Source organism: Delphinus delphis, chromosome 15, assembly GCF_949987515.2.
Source record: "Delphinus delphis chromosome 15, mDelDel1.2, whole genome shotgun sequence".
Lineage (NCBI taxonomy): Eukaryota > Metazoa > Chordata > Mammalia > Artiodactyla > Delphinidae > Delphinus > Delphinus delphis.
The window spans coordinates 8,180,978-8,189,351 of NC_082697.1; the positions used below are offsets into that span (position 1 = coordinate 8,180,978).

At 46.7% G+C, this 8,374-nt stretch overlaps 1 long non-coding RNA gene across 2 annotated transcripts in view; it reads left to right on the forward strand.

Annotated features, from left to right (window-relative positions):
* Nucleotides 1–6,474, forward strand: part of LOC132438996 (uncharacterized) — a 49,933-nt gene extending 43,459 nt beyond the window's left edge. The window contains exon 3 of one of the 2 annotated variants that reach the window (XR_009522258.1): nucleotides 6,337–6,474. This is a non-coding gene — a long non-coding RNA (uncharacterized lncRNA). The remainder of the gene's footprint in view (nucleotides 1–6,336) is intronic. The other variant, XR_009522257.1, reaches the window with a different exon arrangement.
* The last annotated feature ends 1,900 nt before the right edge of the window (nucleotides 6,475–8,374 follow it).

Sequence of the window (8,374 nt, forward strand, 5' to 3'; positions counted from 1 at the left end):
TCCTACGTGAGAATAATGACGTGTCCTAATAGGAATGGTTGCCGATATTTATTGAGCAATTATGCCCCAAGCATGACACTAAATGCTTCTCACACTTTGTCTCCATTAACATTCATGATGATATTAGGTGTAAATGCCATCATCCCCATTTTACAGATGAGGCAACTGAGGCCTAAAGAGAGTGAGTTGCTTGCCCAAGGCCACACTGGTACTAAGAGGCAGTATGTGGGTACCCAGGCACATGTGGTCCAAGCTCAGCTCTCCAGCCTGCCCGGCCAGGGAAGCTGGCCAAGGGTGTCCCAGCAGGAACAGTGAGAAAGGAGGTGACCTACCCACTGCTGTTGGTTTTGTCTTATTTTGTTTTCTGTACCTGTCTGCCTATGGAAAGGCCTCTTGATTGAGTCAGGACCTTGGTGCTCCCATAACATCACCATGGCCCGGGGCTGCTCCGAGGAAGAAGTTTGTTAAAGAATCTGAATAATCTCACTCTGGGGTGGAGAGGAGGCCTGAGGCTGGGAGAATTTTGTTGGGGGGATTTAATGCATCGTCAGCTGGCATCCAATAAGGAGATTCACAAGGCCCCTGGTTCGGGGAGAGTGGACCAGGGTGTGACAGTGTGTACGTTTCTAGGTCTGGATCATGTTGATTGTGTCCACAACTCAGAGCAATGCTCCACTAGGGAGAGGGGCTGACCCCGGGAGACACAAAACAGAGAAGAGTCCCTTGACATTTTCCTCTGATTCTGAAAGGCCGAGACCACGTCTTGCTAACACAGAACTCTGCTTCGAGAACAGTGTCTGGCACACAGTGTAGCTGCTCATTAAAAACTTGTGGAGCAAATGCATATGTGCAATGGGTGGGGGAAGGGCTGCCCTGCAGATGCGTAGATGAACTGAGATCCTGGCTGGACACCTGTTAATAGACGAAGGGATGAAGGAAAAAATGTTCCAAGGAAGGAAAAATTCATGTTTCAAGTCCAGATTAAGCTTTTCTATGATGTCACCCATGACTGATGAGGAAACTGAGGCTCAAAGAGTTCTAGTGAGTTTGTCAATTACGATGCAGCTAGAAAGTACCAGAACTTGGATTTGAACTTGGGCCCCCAGACTCCTGTTCCCGGGTTGTTTCTACTGCACATTAGCAAAGAACCAGAGGATAATGCAAGTGAATAGAAAGAATATTTCATGGCAACACGAGGACCCTAAACATCATCACCAATGAGAAAAAAATCATAATAGCATTAGCTAAGATTCATTAAGAGCTTACTCTGTGCCAGGTGTATGTGTATTTGAAATACATTATCTCTAGAATCTTCCCCCCCAAAAAAACCCCATGGAATGGAAGCTATTATCCTTATTTTATTTTTTTATTTTTTCTGGTATGTGGGCCTCTCACTGCCCTGGCCTCTCCCGTTGCGGAGCACAGGCTCCAGACACACAGGCTCAGCGGCCATGGTTCACAGGCCCAGCCGCCCCACGGCATGTGGGATCCTCCTGGACCGGGTCACAAACCCCTGTCCCCTGCATCGGCAGGCGGACTCTCAACCACTGAGCCACCAGGGAAGCCCCTATCCTTATTTTATAGCTGCAGATATGAGGTCCAGGGGCATCAACAAGCCTCAGTTTACACAGTTAATATGGAGCAGAGCAGAAATTCAAACTTGGGAGTCTCAGACCACAAAGTTTAGCCACTGTTCTCCTGTGAGTCAGTTCAGTGTCAGGCAAACTGCCCTTTGATTGTAACTGAGTTGATGATGATAATTATTATACCTTCCTTTCTGGGGCTTTTAATGTTTCTTTTCTTTTTTTTTTTTTTTTTTTTTTTTTTGCGGTACGTGGGCCTCTCACTGTTGTGGCCTCTCCCGTTGCGGAGCACAGGCTCCGGACGTGCAGGCTCAGTGGCCATGGCTCACGGGCCCAACCGCTCTGCGGCATGTGGTATCTTCCCAGACCGGGGAACGAACCCGTGTCCCCTGCATCGGCAGGCGGACTCTCAACCACTGCGCCACCAGGGAAGCCCTAATGTTTCTATTTTAAGAGAACTTTCACAGTCCTTTGACAAAATTTTCCACATTTCAAAACCAGGTGTTTTGGTGTCATGTCCTGAGTGATGGAAATATTTCTGGTCTCAGCTGTGAAAACATAATTGGTAGATAGCCACAAAGAATATGAACACGGCTGCAGAGTAGGTTGTTATCAGCCTGGGGTCAACAGCTCTGTGTACCTTCCCCGGGCCCCCTGGTGCCCAGTCAGGAAGCTGGGAAAGACTGCTTCTCCCCTTGCTCCTAAAACTCCTGGCCTCTCCCTGCCCTTCACCCACTCCCCTTCAGGAGAGCAGCAGAGACTCATCTGCTAGGTAAATTGGGGAAGAATCAAGCTGTCCTCTGCTCCCCGTCTCCTTGTGGAGGGGGAGTTATTCTCTGATCCTATGTTGGAGTTGGAAGATTCATTTCATTCTGGGGTCAGTGTGGGGAAGTCCAGTGGCCCACAGATATCTAGATTTATCAGCAATAGAGGTGACGTCTGGGCTCCCATCTGTGCTATAGATTGAATGTATGTTCCTCCCCTTCCACAAATTCATATGTTGAAACCTAATCCCTGGTGTCATGGCATTAGGAGATGGGGGCCTTTGGGAAGTAATTAGGTCATGAAGTTGTGGCCCTCACGTGTGGGATTAGTGCCCTTACAAAAAGAGATCCAGAGAGCTCCCTTGCCCCTTCCACCACTGGAGGACACAGTGAGAAGACAGCAACTCGGAGAGGCCCTCGCCTGGCCATGATGCACCCTGATCTCCGACTGCCAGCCTCCAAAACTGTGAGAAAGACATTTCTGTTGTTTGTCAGCCACCCAGTCTGGGGTATTTTTGTTACAGCAGCTCGAATGGACAAAGACAACCTGCTCGTTCTTTTGTCTTATTTCTCAATTGCTTAAGAACTCTGGCTGGGAAGGGACCTACCCCAAAAGCCCATCCCAGAGGATGCTAGTTTTAAAGAGGTGTGATGTCTGATCTATAAGCGGGAACAATGATTCAGCATCAGGGATGCTCTTTCTTTTCAGTTCACTTACTTATCCCACATTTACTGGCTAAGCACCTGCTGTTTGACTGGCCCTGCACTAGACACCCTTTAGATAAGGATGAGCTGCTCCAAGTGGGAGCAAAAGGCTTCATCAAGACTGAAAAGAGTTTTCCCTTCTGACCTTTTGACTGTAGAGTGGGGTCAGCTCTTTTTGAGAAGGCTGGCATCCAGTTCCTATTGCCTGGGTTACAGTGCCCTGATTTTTCTTTGAGGAAATACGCACCCCCTCATGAGTCACCCCGGTGGGACTGTCCAGGCACTCTGCCCTTTCCTAGCGGAGGGATGAATCCACAGCCGAGATTAAGTCAATGCACTGCAATTCTGGGACGGTTGATCTTCACCAGAGTGAGGCAGGGTGGAAAGCAAACTGTAGCTCCCCTACTCCAGAAGAATACTTTTGAGAAGTCTGCTTGCTCCCTAGATGCATGGGACGGCTCTGGTTCTCTGTCTTCCTCCCTTCCTCTCTTTTTCCTTCCTTAGCTCTCAATTCCCCATCTGTGAGTGACTCAGTATCAGTCCCTTAAACTCTTCTCAGCACAGGTCAGCCAGAGTTGGTTGCCTTTGCAAGAGAATATACAACCCCACTGTCTGCACATGGACTGGAAGAATTAGAACCTTGGGTTCCACACCTTCATCTAACAGCTGGGGAAAATGAAGTTAAGAGGAGACTTTCCAGTTTGGGGTCGAGGAGGCCTTGTGGCTTGATGATTAACAGCACGAGTTCTTCAGTCATCTGGTCTGGACATAAAGCCTGCCTCTGCCATTTTGTAGTTATTGATTGATACGGGACACATTAACTTCCAAGCTTCAGGTCATCATCTCTGAATATAGGATACTAATAGTACCTAGCTCCCAGGGCTGGGAACACTATGAAGTGCATAATAACCTTTGGCTGTTATTTTAGTGATTATTCTTCTAGATTTCTTCTGAGAAGTCATGCAAAACAGGAATGTAAATTGCAAAAAAGATGCTGAGCAGGGAGGCACTAAAGAAAGCCTTTCTCCAAAGGGGATGTTTATTTCAGAGGCACACAGGGGGAGGCTCAACCAGCTGTTTTCCAGGAAATCATCCACTTAACCCAGGGTGAGCTCTAAATTTTAATGACCAGCCAGTGTCGAAGGACTGGAAAAAGAAGAAAACAAACAAGGATGATGTAAAAATCCAGCCACACACTGTATAAACTCTGAGGTCTCCAATATTTAATCGGATTCCTGAGTTTGGAGGTGGTTCCCACCTCCATCAGGAAAAGAATCATAACCATCACTAATACTGGCAGCTAAAAAATGAACTTAATAGTAAATATCAGAAACCAAATACCAAGGCTCACTAGGATCTTGGAAACAGATGTAATTGATAAATCCATACGCGTTGGATTAAAAGTCTGGGGGTGGGGAGGGGAGCTCTGTACTGGAATTTTCTTCTGCCACAAATGCTCTCCCCAGTCCCCCACTTCCCTGTACACCCAAACTCTCTCATCTCACCTCAAATGTCACCTCCTCTGAGAAGCCTTCCCAGTTCTAATGGAGCTATGATCTCAGAAGGTCCTCTTTCTTCCCAGCAATACCAAGTTTGTAATGAGATGCTTTTTGCAGTTGTTGGATCAGTTGCTTTCCCCAAGTAGACTGCAAGTTCCAGGTGACCAGAGATCTTGTTTGTTGTATATACTACTGTAGAACAGGTTAGATTGGTTTCAGACCCACAACAGAAACTCTGTGTATCTTTGTTGATTTAATGACTTCGGCAATGTTCTATTATCATTCATTCACTCACTATATGAGGACTTAAATCTTTAGCATGAATACTATATATTCATGCTAAAGAATATTTAGCATGAACACTTCTCATTCAATTAATTATTAATAACCTATAAGTGTTTACTATCTGCCAGGCAATCTGCCCACAAATGTGGGCAATGAGGACACAGCCGGGACAAAGAAACAAAAATCTCCACCCTCATGGAACTTAGGGGGAAGGGACCATCAATGAATACATAAATATGACATAAGTTTGTGGAGCCTTAAGTGCTTTGGAGAAAAATAAGTAGAGGAGAGAAATAGGGAGGGTCAGGATGGGGGCAATTTTGAAGAGAGATGCTGGAGAAAGCCTCCTTGGGCAGAGACCCCGACAAGTGAGGGAACACAGTGAGGGGCACCTGGGGGATAATTCCGGAAAGAGCAGCAGGTGCAAAGGTCTGAGGGGGTGTGTCCTTGGTTAGTGTGGCCACAGTGGAGAAAGCAAGGGAAAGAGGGTGGGTGAGGCAGTCAGGGGAGCAGATGCGTGCAGGTCACCGAAGGACTTGTTTAGATTTTGCTCTGAGATGGGGAGTCATTGGAAAGACACATCTGGGAAGAGATGTGGGAATTAAAATTATTTTCGATGGAATTCCCTGGTGGTCCAGTGGTTAGGACTCCACTCTCACTGCCGAGGGCCTGGGTTCAATCCTTTGTCAGGGAACTAAAGATTCCACAAACCGTGCGGAGCGGCTAAAAAAAAAAAAAAAAAAAAAAAATTCAAATAACCTGACTCTGGAGACTAAATGGAAAGGGGGACCCAGGGAGATGTAGGGGGTTGTTAGGCAGCTCCAGGAACCCTTTTTCTGCCTGCACCAGGGCAGGGGCTCACGTGGCAGATGAGTTGTCAGGCTCTGTGAAGGTAAGAGCACCAGGAAGTGCTGAAGGATTGAAGGTGGGATGTGAGGGGAGAAAGGGGTGTCAAGGGTGACTCCAATACTTCTGGCCTGAGTCACTGAATGAACAGTTGCCACGAGCAGAGTACTATGAGGAAAGCAGGTTGGAGAGAGGTGGTGATGGTGGGGAGGGAGAATTCCAGAGGCTGGGTTTCACGCATGTGATGTTTCAGACTATTTTTATAACATCCAACTGGAGATACTGACAGGACAGACACAGTCCTTGCCTCTCTGGGAACCTATATCCTAGTGAGGGAGAAATCCCGTCAACACCACAACTAAGAGACAACCTAACCTGTCATACAGTGCCAGGTGTCGTGATGGTCATGTGATGGGGAGTGGTGACTGTCATAGTTGACTGGGGGCGGCCTCGGTGGGCAGGTGACGGGAGAGCTCAGACCCAGGACAGGGACAGCAAAGCCAAGTCCCGGAGGAAGGAATGAACTTAGTGAGTTAGAGGAATAGAAGGAAAGCAACTCCAGAAGGCTTGCCCACAGCTGGGTCTTACTTTACATGTGATGGGAAGCTGACTTTGAGGGAGGATGTGGTCACCTGATTTCCATTTTTACAAAAGGTAACTTTGGAGACTGGATTAGCATTAGAGGGAGCAGGAAACGTGATTGGCAGTCCATTAACCCTCGTCTAGCCAAACAGGACGTCGCCTTGGAAGGCCACTGGAGATGGAGTAAATCAGAGAGATGTGGAATCTGCTTTGGAGGCAGGGCCAGCAGGATGAAAGAATCATCCAGGATGCTGCTGCAGTCTTGGGGTAAGTCGTTGAAGGCTACCATGAGCTAAGTGGGGGCGACACAGCTAGGAGGATCCAAGCCCTCTTTGGTCACATCAACTTTGAAATGAATGAGGAAGGAGGCACAGGGAGATCATATTGGCATTTTTTTAATGTTAGTAAAACATACATAATCGCAAATTGCAACTATCCAGCTTGATGAATTTTCCCAAAGTTGTCACATATCCGGGAAATCAGCACCCTGAAAGTCCCCGTGTCCTCTCCTAATCATTCTTCTTTCCCCAAAGTAACCTCTGTCCTAGTCTGACATAGTTTTACTGGCATTTTTAAACCTATGATTAAGAGATAATAATCAGAGGTAAGCGTGGAGCATTTGCTTATGTAATTCTCAGAAAAATAACCTCACTTGGTTTTTTAGACTAAGGCTTTGTTTTCTTTTGTCGTAATTTTGAGGTTTGCTCGTGCGTCTTTTTCTCCTTCTTCCCACAGGAGGTGCTCACGTGGAGTGTGAGGTCTCGCCGGACCCCAGGCTGGCAGGTGGCCTTTGTCTCCGTGAGTCAGAAGGGCATCAAACCACGGCCCGAGGTTTAACCGCGAAGCCCTGCCCCTGGCACCGAGCAGGTCCTCCCCCCCCACCCCCTTCCCCTCTGCGTTTCATTTTACTCGTCCAGTCCCAACAGAAGGCTCTTCATAAGGCACCGTCGTCAGTTTATAGTGCTTGCAGTGTTTTAACACTTTAATGACATGACAGCCAATTTTATTCTGTCCTGGAAATTACTCTCTTCTGTTTCTGTTTCTCTCCCTCCCTCTCTCTCTTCTCCTCCTCCTCCCGTCTCACTGTTCCTGCGATTATTTCTTTTGGAAATAATTCCTCTCACACTCTGCCTCCATAAATCTCTGAATCCCGGCAGATGGAACAAGGCTGCTATTACGAGGGAACAGAATCAACAGGGAAGCGGCAAGCGGGAGGCAAGCTTTATGCTCTGTGGTTTCGCCCCAGTAGGAGGACGTGATGACACCTCCAGGACAAAAGGTTCATCTTTTCAACTACTTTGACTTCTCAGGAGCCCCCCAGCCCCGTGGTCTTTTTATGAGAGAACTCTTTTCACCTCCTTGGCTCTGCACATGTTTTCTACATAATATTAAACAGTAACCTTTGAGTCCCCACATACTGGACGCACAGACCACAGTACACACAGACACACACACACGACACGCACACACACACACACGCACACACACACTCTGGCAAAGATAAAACAACTTTTAACTTAATTTGGCTCTTCCTTTTTTTTCTTTAACACCTTGAGATATAATTTACATGCCGTAAAATTCACCCATTTTTAGCGATGTAGTTCGATGTTCTTCTTATTTACCGAGTTGTATACTGGCTGTTTCTTTTTGAAAATGGAGCCCGTGGGTGAACATTTTGACCCCACGTGCTCCCTCCTCACTTTGAAAGGTGACATCTAAAGTGCAGAGAGCAACTTCTGTTTCACCCCCAAAATAGCTGTTTTATTCATTCTGCCATTTACAACTTACTTCCTGTGTTTTGATTCTGAGCTGCTCAGACCTGCTTCTTAGAAGCCAGGTGGATTCATTTTTTACACTGTCACGAAGTTTCTCTTGTGTTAGAGGAATTTTCTGTTTGCTTGTTTGTTTTGTTAGTGTTTAGTGAGTCTTCAGATCTTTGTTTCATCTGCTGGGCTAATTAGAGAGACTTGAAATGTATCTTTGTGACGCGAGAGACTATATAGAAATATTTGGTATTAAAAGCTCAGCTCAAACGGTCACAGCATTCTAACTGCTGAGATTGGTAAAAAGAAAAAAAAAATGAAGTTACCAAGAAATAGAAATAGGGCAT